This window comes from Lampetra fluviatilis, chromosome 59 (genome assembly GCF_964198595.1).
Source record: "Lampetra fluviatilis chromosome 59, kcLamFluv1.1, whole genome shotgun sequence".
Classification (NCBI taxonomy): domain Eukaryota; kingdom Metazoa; phylum Chordata; class Hyperoartia; order Petromyzontiformes; family Petromyzontidae; genus Lampetra; species Lampetra fluviatilis.
In genome coordinates this window covers 2,619,222-2,629,635 of record NC_136333.1, presented here as the reverse complement: position 1 = coordinate 2,629,635, position 10,414 = coordinate 2,619,222, and the positions used below count along the sequence as shown (strand labels likewise).

The 10,414-nt window shown below is 49.9% G+C and overlaps 1 protein-coding gene across 1 annotated transcript in view; it reads left to right on the top strand.

Annotated features, from left to right (window-relative positions):
* Positions 1-259: 259 nt before the first annotated feature.
* Positions 260-10,414, top strand: part of PBXIP1 (PBX homeobox interacting protein 1) — a 49,680-nt gene continuing 39,525 nt past the window's right edge. Inside the window, exon 1 of the mRNA XM_078880860.1 lies at positions 260-332. The gene's annotated coding sequence lies outside the window, so the exon portion shown is untranslated. The remainder of the gene's footprint in view (positions 333-10,414) is intronic.

Sequence of the window (10,414 nt, the reverse complement as noted above, 5' to 3'; positions counted from 1 at the left end):
CCCCCCCCACGTCAAGCCCCCACCCCCGTTAAGCCCCGCCCCCCCATCGAGCCCCGCCCCCCGTCAAGCCCCGCCCCCCGTCAGGCCCCGCCTCCCGTCAGGCCCCGCCCCCCCGTCAGGCCCCGCCCCCCGTCAGGCCCCGCCCCCCTCCCCGTCAGGCCCCGCCCCCGTCAGGCCCCGCCCCCCGTCAGGCCCCGCCCCCGTCAGGCCCCGCCCCCCGTCAGGCCCCGCCCCCCGTCACCCCCCGTCAGGCCCCGCTCACAACTGCGGGGCGTGACCCGCGGGCGGAAGGCGGCGACTTGGAGTGTTGGTGGTGGAGAGTCGGAGTCGGGGTGAGTTGGTGTGGTGAGTCCTGGTGAGTGTGGTGGTGAGTCCTGGTGAGTGTGGTGGTGAGTGTGGGGGTGTCGGGGTGAGTGTGGTGGAGAGTTGGAGTCGGGGTGAGTTGGTGTGGTGAGTCGGGGTGGTGAGTCCTGGTGAGTGTGGGGGTGAGTGTGGGGGTGTCGGGGTGAGTGTGGGGGAGAGTCGGAGTCGGGGTGAGTTGGTGTGGTGAGTCGGGGTGGTGAGTCCTGGTGAGTGTGGGGGTGTCGGGGTGAGTGTGGTGGAGAGTTGGAGTCGGGGTGAGTTGGTGTGGTGAGTGTGGGTGGTGGTGGTGAGTGTGGTGGTGAGTGTGGGGGTGTCGGGGTGAGTGTGGGGGAGAGTCGGAGTCGGGGTGAGTTGGTGTGGTGAGTCCTGGTGAGTGTGGTGGTGAGTCCTGGTGAGTGTGGAGGTGTCGGGGTGAGTGTGGGGGAGAGTCGGAGTCGGGGTGAGTTGGTGTGGTGAGTGTGTGGTGAGTTGGTGTGGTGAGTCCTGGTGAGTGTGGTGGTGAGTCCTGGTGAGTGTGGTGGTGAGTGTGGAGGTGTCGGGGTGAGTGTGGGGGAGAGTCGGAGTCGGGGTGAGTTGGTGTGGTGAGTGTGGTGAGTTGGTGTGGTGAGTCCTGGTGAGTGTGGTGGTGAGTCCTGGTGAGTGTGGTGGTGAGTGTGGGGGTGTCGGGGTGAGTGTGGTGGAGAGTCGGAGTCGGGGTGAGTTGGTGTGGTGAGTGTGTGGTGAGTTGGTGTGGTGAGTCCTGGTGAGTGTGGTGGTGAGTCCTGGTGAGTGTGGTGGTGAGTGTGGGGGTGTCGGGGTGAGTGTGGTGGAGAGTCGGAGTCGGGGTGAGTTGGTGTGGTGAGTGTGTGGTGAGTTGGTGTGGTGAGTCCTGGTGAGTGTGGTGGTGAGTGTGGGGGTGTCGGGGTGAGTGTGGTGGAGAGTCGGAGTCGGGGTGAGTTGGTGTGGTGAGTGTGTGGTGAGTTGGTGTGGTGAGTCCTGGTGAGTGTGGTGGTGAGTCCTGGTGAGTGTGGTGGTGAGTGTGGGGGTGTCGGGGTGAGTGTGGTGGAGAGTCGGAGTCGGGGTGGTGGTGGTGGTGGTGAGTCCTGGTGAGTGTGGTGGTGAGTGTGGAGGTGTCGGGGTGAGTGTGGTGGAGAGTCGGAGTCGGGGTGAGTTGGTGTGGTGAGTGTGTGGTGAGTTGGTGTGGTGAGTCCTGGTGAGTGTGGTGGTGAGTCCTGGTGAGTGTGGTGGTGAGTGTGGGGGTGTCGGGGTGAGTGTGGTGGAGAGTCGGAGTCGGGGTGGTGGTGGTGAGTCCTGGTGAGTGTGGTGGTGAGTGTGGAGGTGTCGGGGTGAGTGTGGTGGAGAGTCGGAGTCGGGGTGAGTTGGTGTGGTGAGTCGGGGTGGTGAGTCCTGGTGAGTGTGGGGGTGAGTGTGGGGGTGAGTGTGGGGGTGAGTGTGGGGGTGAGTGTGGGGGTGAGTGTGGGGGTGAGTGTGGGGGTGAGTGTGGGGGTGTCGGGGTGAGTGTGGGGGTGTCGGGGTGAGTGTGGGGGAGAGTTGGAGTCGGGGTGAGTTGGTGTGGTGAGTGTGGGTGGTGGAGAGTCGGGGTGAGTGTGGGGTGAGTGTGGGGATGTGGGGGTGAGTGAGTTCTGGTGAGTCGGGGTGAGTGTGTGGGTGTGTGTGGGGGTGGTGAGTGAGTCGGGGTGAGTGTGGGGGTGAGTGTGGGGGTGAGTGTGGGGGGTGAGTGTGGGGGGTGAGTGTGGGGGGTGAGTGTGGGGGGTGAGTGTGGGGGGTGAGTGTGGGTGGTGAGTGTGGGGGGTGAGTGTGGGGGGTGAGTGTGGGGGGTGAGTGTGGGGGGTGAGTGTGGGGGGTGAGTGTGGGGGGTGAGTGTGTGAGCGTCTCGCTCTGAAGTTCGCCTCTATCGTATCACTCGCAACATTCACAGGTGAGGAGAGAGCGAGGGTGGATGGCTGGGGTGGTGGTGATGGTGGTGGTGATGGTGATGTTGTTGGTGGTGATGGTGGTGGTTGTTGTGATGGTGGTTATGATGGTGATGATGAGGAGGATGATGATGGTGATGATGAAGGGGATGATGATGGTGATGTTGATAATTATGATGATGGTTGTGATGATGATGGTGGTGGCGGTGATGATGATGGTGATGTTGGTGATGATGGTGGTGGCGGTGATGATGATAGTGGTGGTGATGTTGGTGATGATGGTGGTGGCGGTGATGATAATGGTGGTGGTGATGATGATGGTGATGTTGGTGATGGTGATGATGGTGGTGGTGATGTTGGTGATGATGATGGGGGTGGTGACGGTGTCTAAACACACGCGGTCCGTGGTTGTTGACATTTAAAAGCGTCCGTTGGAAGTGAGTTGGTGATGGCGCTGTGCGACTCTTCACCCTCGCTGTGTCTCTCTCTCTCTGTGTCTCTCTGTGTGTGTCTCTCTGTGTGTGCCTCTGTCTCTCTCTGTGTCTCTGTCTCTCTGTCTCTCTGTGTCTCTCTCTCTCTGTGTCTCTGTGTGTGTCTCTGTGTCTCTGTCTCTCTCTGTGTGTGTCTCTGTCTCTCTGTGTGTCTCTCTGTGTGTGTCTCTCTCTCTGTGTCTCTCGGTGTGTCTCTGTGTCTGTCTCTGTGTGTGTCTGTCTGTCTCTCTGTGTGTCTCTGTGTCTCTCTGTGTGTCTCTGTCTCTCTGTGTCTCTCGGTGTATGTCTGTCTCTGTGTGTGTCTCTGTATGTGTCTCTGTCTGTCTCTGTGTGTGTCTCTGTATGTGTCTCTGTGTGTCTCTGTGTCTCTCTCTGTGTCTCTCTGTGTCTCTCTCTGTGTCTCTCTCTGTGTCTCTCTCTGTGTCTCTGTCTCTCTGTGTGTGTCTCTCTGTGTCTCTGTCTCGGCCACATTTGCCACTGAGCCAGGGGCCCAGCGAGAGACGTCGTGGTACAGTGCACAAGTCCCCCCCAGACGTGCGGGTCGTGTGGTGTGTAGTGTGGTGTGTGTGGGGTGTATAGTGTGTATAGTGTGTGTGGTGTTGTGTGTATGGAGTGTGTTGTGTGTGTGATGTATGTATGGTGTGTGTAGTGTGTGTGTGTGTTGTTGTGTTGTGTGTGTGGTGTTTTGTAGTGTGGTGTGTGTTGTGTGTGTGGTGTGTATGTGGTGTGTGTGGTGTGTATGTGGTGTGTGTGTAGTGTGTGTGGTGTTGTGTGTATGGAGTGTGATGTGTGTGTGGTGTGTGTGTGTAGTGTGTGTGGTGTTGTGTATGGAGTGTGTGTTATGTGTGTGATGTGTGTATGGTGTGTGTAGTGTTGTGTGTGTGTGGTGTGTGTTGTGTAGTGTGGTGTGTATGCGGTGTGTGTGTGGTGTGTGTGGTGTGTGTTGGGGTGTGTGTGGTGTGTGTAGGGTTGTGTGTGTAGTGTGTGTGTGGTGCGTGTAGTGTTGTGTGTGTTTGTAGTGTGTGGTGTGTGTGCTGTGGTGTTGTGTAGTGTGGTGTGTGTTGTGTATGGTGTGTGTGTATGGTGTGTGTGGTGTGTAGTGCGTCTAGTGCGGTGTGTGTATAGTTTCTTTGGGAGATACATTTTTAAGTAGTTGGTTGCGGTGTTGTGAGCACAGCTGTCGTGTTTAGCGCGTCGTGCGGAGAGATTGGGGGCGCAGCGGTGGCTAGGAGATGTTAACTACCTCGCCTGGTATACAGGAGGTCGTGGGTTCAATCCCAACCCTGACGCCTGCTGTATATTTGGAGTTTGCGTGTCTCTCTCTCATCATCATCATCACGGTGGCTATGAGATGTTAACTACCTCGCCTGGTATACAGGAGGTCGTGGGTTCGATCCCGACCCTGACGCCTGCTGTATATTTGGAGTTTGCGTGTCTTTCTCTCTCATCATCATCACGGTGGCTATGAGATGTTAACTACCTCGCCTGGTATACAGGAGGTCGTGGGTTCGATCCCGACCCTGACGCCTGCTGTATATTTGGAGTTTGCGTGTCTTTCTCTCTCATCATCATCACGGTGGCTAGGAGATGTTAACTACCTCGCCTGGTACACAGGAGGTCGTGGGTTCGATCCAGACCCTGACGACGCCTGCTGCTGTATATTTGGAGTTTGCGTGTCTCTCTCTCATCATCATCACGGTGGCTATGAGATGTTAACTACCTCGCCTGGTCGATAGGAGGTCGTGGGTTCAATCCAGACCCAGACGACGCCTGCTGCTGTATATTTGGAGTTTGCGTGTCTCTCTCTCATCATCACAGTGGCTATGAGATGTTGACTACCTCGCCTGGTCTACAGGAGGTCGTAGGTTCGATCCCGACCCTGACCGAAGCCTGCTGCTGCTGTATATTTGGAGTTTGTGGTGTCTCTCTCCCCGTGGTCGCGTGGATTCTTCTTCGGGTCCACCCGTTTTTCCCCTCCACATTTAGAATCACCATCACCACGCGCTTCGAGTTATTTTGCTTTTGCTGCTATAAATGTCCACACGATGACGATCCGCCACCACACTTCGTTGAGCCGTCTGAAAACGAGCTACAAGGCAGCTTGGTGGGGCATTTGCCCTGTAGAATAAAAATAAAATAAAATATTTGTACGTGTGGAACCCGTGCTGGACGCGTACTATTACGGTGGTTTTGTTTCGTTTGCATTCTGACCACAAGCATTGTGGTTAATGCAGACACGTGATGCCTTGTAAAAGGTCTCAGTTTGGTGTTTTAACATCTTCACAGCTGTTTTTTTGCCAGAAAAAGAGGGAAAAACCCTATTATCATATTTTGGTACTGGCAAAGGAGGTCTCATGATGTAGATGCTCTACCCCGAGCTCTCATTACTCTGATGGTGGCATTGTCTCTGGGCTGTGAACGCCTTTTGGCGTCATCTGGTCTAACACCGTTTGAGACGAGGCTCAAAAGAAAGCCGTCTCTGGTGTGTGGACCAATCAGTTTCAAAGACAATGCAAATATTTTCTTGGTTCTTTCGGTAAAGTCACGTAGAAAAAAACAACATTATTTCATTATTTTTTATTTATATTATTTTATTATTTCCCTTCTACGTGACTTTACTGTAGAAGGGAAATAATAAAATAATATAGATAAAAATAAGAAAATTATTTTATTATTTAACTACGATGCTTGTGGTCAGAATGCAAACAAAAAACACACTGATAATATATGCATTAAATTTCGATTTAAAGCTTTCGTGACTGCAGGGATTCATCTTCTTGGTTCTTTCAGTAAAGTCACGTGGAAGAGAAATAATAAAATAATATAAATAAAACATAATAAAATAATAAAATATTTATAATATAAATAAAACATAATAAAATCAATTTATTACGCTTTATTTATATTATTTTATTATTTCCCTTCTACGCGACTTATTTTATTGTTTTATTTATATTATTTTATTATTTCCCTTCTACGTGACTTTACCGAAAGATCCAAGAAGATGAATCCCTGCAGTCACGAAAGCTTTAAATCTAAATGTAATGCATATATTATCAGTGTGTTTTTTGTTTGCATTCTGACCACAAGCATTGTGGTTAATGCAGACACATGATGCCTTGTAAAAGGTTTCAGTTTGGTGTTTTAACATCTTAACACAGCTGTTTTGTGGCCAGAAAAAAGGGTAAAAACCTATTATCATTATTATGGTGGTTTGGCCAAAGTTGAGCGAGAGGTTTGGTGGCTTTGGTGGGTTTTGTAACCCCGAGTGCGTTTTTGTAAATTAAGATCATTCACAGGGGCAGGGCAGGTGGGGTCAGAATCCGAAAATGTATTTATCGCCGGAGGAGGAAATCCACTGGGCTACAAGTCGGGGCGCACGGGATCAGAACATCCTCGACAAAAAGCACACAACGCAACGCACACGGTCGTAGCGCTCAACGCACGACGGAGGTGAACGGATCGGCCAAACGCTCCTCCAAGCACCGCTGCTAAGCTATCCCCACAGGCAAAGCCCCCGCTGAGATGTGAACCTCTTTTTCAGATTTAAATTTCGATTTAAAGCTTCTTTCGTGACTGCAGGGATTCATCGTCTTGGTTCTTTCGGTAAAGTCACGTAGAAGGGAAGTAATAAAATAATACAAATAAAACATAATAACATTTCGATTGAAAGCTTTCGTGACTGCAGGGATTCATCTTCTTGGTTCTTTCGGTAAAGTCACGTAGAAGGGAAATAATAAAATTATAAAAATAAAACATAATAAAATTTCGATTGAAAGCTTTCGTGACTGCAGGGATTCATCTTCTTGGTTCTTTCGGTGAAGTCACGTAGAAGGGAAATAATAAAATAATGAAAATAAAACATTCAAATTTCGATTGAAAGCTTTCGTAACTGCAGGGATTCATCTTCTTGGTTCTTTCGGTAAAGTCACGTAGAAGGGAAATAATAAAATAATGAAAATGAAACATAATAAAATTTCGATTGAAAGCTTTCGTGACTGCAGGGATTCATCTTCTTGGTTCTTTCGGTAAAGTCACGTAGAAGGGAAGTAATAAAATAATAAAAATGAAACTTAATAAAATAATTCTCACGACGTTTCGGCCACAACGGAAGCAGCCGTCCTCAGGTGAAGACCAGGTCTGTCGGGGAGACAGCGTCTGAATGAAACACCACCATGCTTGGAGCGTATATTTAAGCTGGGTTGGAAGGGAAAGAGCGCCTTGACAAAATAATTTGCATATCAAGAGGAATTTAGCATATTTATGGGAAATGCAGATATGGGATTAGTACTACTTATGAAATGCGTAGGAGGTGGCGGGGGGTTTCAAAGTCATATTATGCTCGTACATTATGCAGGATTAGCAGCATCAAAGGGAGGGGATAGGGGTAGCATTAATAAAGGGAAGGAATGTTAATAGTATGTAGCTGCAGTTACTAAACAACCACGTAGAAAACTAAAGTATAAACTACATAGTATCATCAGTATACTAAATATACTCTCCAATAAGCTGAGCTACTAACTGTAATAACAGTAAGTAATACATTAATAGATTTAAAGTTTTCGTGACTGCAAGAATCCATGCTTTGTGGTTTTATTCGGTAAAGTCGCGTAGGTAGAAAATATAATTAAATAAAAGTTTAAACAACTAAATTAAATCACGACGTTTCGGGCACAACACAAGCGTCCGTCGTGATTTAATTTCGTTGATTTCATTTTATTTTATTTCTTTTTCAGAATCAACGTGGGCCGCCCGCAAATGAGGGAGCCGCTCAAGGAAAGTGGGCCCACCCCCATTTGGACATTTCGTATAACACCCAAAATAAATCTGAATAATCGACCCCTTTTCCCCGTGGCGTTTTTTATTGAGGACTTCACAAACGCCTTCACTTGTATTCATATTCTTAGGTTTTTTCGGTAAAGTCACGTAGGTAAAACATCAAAATTAATAAAAATACAATAAAATAAAAAATCACGACGTTTCGGAGGCAACACAAGTCTCCGTCATCAGGTGGGACCGTCACAGCCAGATTAGCTGTATCAAGTGAGGCAATGATTCAAGATGTAATCCCTTAAAAGCAAGTTGAGGGGGGGAGGAGAGGGGGGGGGAGCTCATCAGAATGTGGTAGCCAACTTGTAGGCAGCACGTTGTTGCAAAATACAGCTCGCTCTTGAAATGTTGAGTTAATAAAAAAAAATGTAATTTATAGAGATAGTGAGATAAAAAAAAATTGGCGTTTGAACATAACACCCAGAAAGGATACAATCCTATTCTTATTCTTCTTGGTTCTTTCGGTAAAGTCACGTAGAAGGGAAGTAATAAAATAATAAAAATAAAACATTAAATAATTCTCAGTGATTCTCAGTGAGAAATGTTTTAATTATTATTTTATTACTTCCCTTCTACGTGACTTTACCGAAAGAACCAAGAAGATTAATCCCTGCAGTCACGAAAGCTTTACATCGAAATTTAAATCCTATTCTTATTTTTTCGTACTTTGTTACTGGCTAAAAGGTCCCATTATTTTTGCTGCTCGCCCCGAGCTATAAACGCTCTGATACGTGTGGTGGCATTGTCCTTGTCCTGTCCGCCTTGTGGCGTTGTTCTCTGGTCTGACACTCGTGGTGAGACGAGGCCTTAAAGAAGGCCGCCGTCTCTTGGTGTAGGCCAGTTTCAAAGACAATGCCCATTGTCTTCTTGGTTCTTTCGGTAAAGTCACGTAGAATGGAAATAATAAAATAAAAATAATTCTCACGACGTTTCGGCAACAACGCAAGCAGCCGTCATCAGGTGGAGAACAGGTCTGTCGAGAAGACAGACGCTGAATGACCTGTTCTCCACCTGAGGACGGCTGCTTGCGTTGTGGCCGAAACGTCGTGAGAATTATTTTATTATGTTTTATTTTCATTATTTTATTATTTCACTTCTACGTGACTTTACCGAAAGAACCAAGAAGATGAATCCCTGCAGTCACGAAAGCTTTAAATCGAAAAATGCCCATTGTATTATCATAGCAATGTTTGCATGCTCACTACACGTACTGCGTGGTTACTGGAGTACGTGATTCCTTGTGAAAAGGTTTAATCTATTTGGTGTTTGAACATCTTGACACACCTATTTTATTGCCAGAAAGGGTAAAACCCAATTTTTTTTCCTCTTAAAAAAATGTCTCTCGTTATTTTTGATTTGCCTGACCCCACCCCCTGATCGACAACTAAAACCAGCAGCTTGCTTGGGCCTGGCGTGCCTCTGGGGTCATGCGCCCCTGTTACAGGTGGTGCTGTTAAATATACAGTGGCGGTGATAAGGGAGCGGTGGTGCAGCGGTTAGCGTGCGCAGCGCCACGGTGCCGACCCCCGGGGCGACCCGAGTTCGATTCCGGACTCGCGGCCACCGACCAACCAACACCGGTGACGATTGTCTGAACCGGTCGACTCGTCCTCGGATGAACCGTGACCTGGGGTGCGATGTGTCTGTAGTCAACGTCCATAGACTCAACACTGCCCATAGACTCAACACTACCCATAGACTCAACACTGCCCATAGACTCAACACTACCCATAGACTCAACACTGCCCATAGACTCAACACTGCACCTCCAATCAGCACGGTTGGCTCCAACACACGCACACATAAGTGCTCGCTAAGAGCAGTTGCTCCAACAGCCTGTTGCAGGCTATACAGGGGGTATGGGTGGGGTGGGGATCTGCGTCTAATATGAAGCTTTTAAACACGCGAAGGAAACGTGCGTGAGATTTCCTCTCGAAGTTTTCCCTTTTAAGGCGGCGCATGCCGCTTGCTTGCCTGTGCCGCTGCCAACGCGTGGGGTTGAATATGGGCACTGGCAGATCACGTGGGGTGGAATATGGGCACTGGGAGACCACGTGGGGTGGAATATGGGCACTGGGAGACCACGTGGGGTGGAATATGGGCACAGGGAGATCACGTGGGGGTTGAATATGGGCACAGGGAGACCACGTGGGGTGGAATATGGGCACAGGGAGATCACGTGGGGTGGAATATGGGCACAGGGAGATCACGTGGGGTGGAATATGGGCACTGGGAGATCACGTGGGGTGGAATATGGGCACAGGGAGATCACGTGGGGTGGAATATGGGCACTGGGAGATCACGTGGGGTGGAATATGGGCACTGGGAGATCACGTGGGGTGGAATATGGGCACAGGGAGATCACGTGGGGTGGAATATGGGCACTGGGAGATCACGTGGGGTGGAATATGGGCACTGGGAGATCACGTGGGGTGGAATATGGGCACTGGGAGATCACGTGGGGTGGAATATGGGCGCAGGGAGATCACGTGGGGTTGAATATGGGCACAGGGAGATCACGTGGGGGTTGAATATGGGCACAGGGAGATCACGTGGGGTGGAATATGGGCACTGGGAGATCACGTGGGGTGGAATATGGGCGCTGGGAGATCACGTGGGGTTGAATATGGGCACTGGGAGATCACGTGGGGTTGAATATGGGCACAGGGAGACCACGTGGGGTGGAATATGGGCGCTGGGAGACGTGTTGAACATCCACGGCAGACGCGGCGCGAGTTGCGTTAACGCTGCGGTGTTCACGCGGCGGTGTTCACGCGGCGGTGTTCACGCGGCGGTGTTCACGCGGCGGTGTTCACG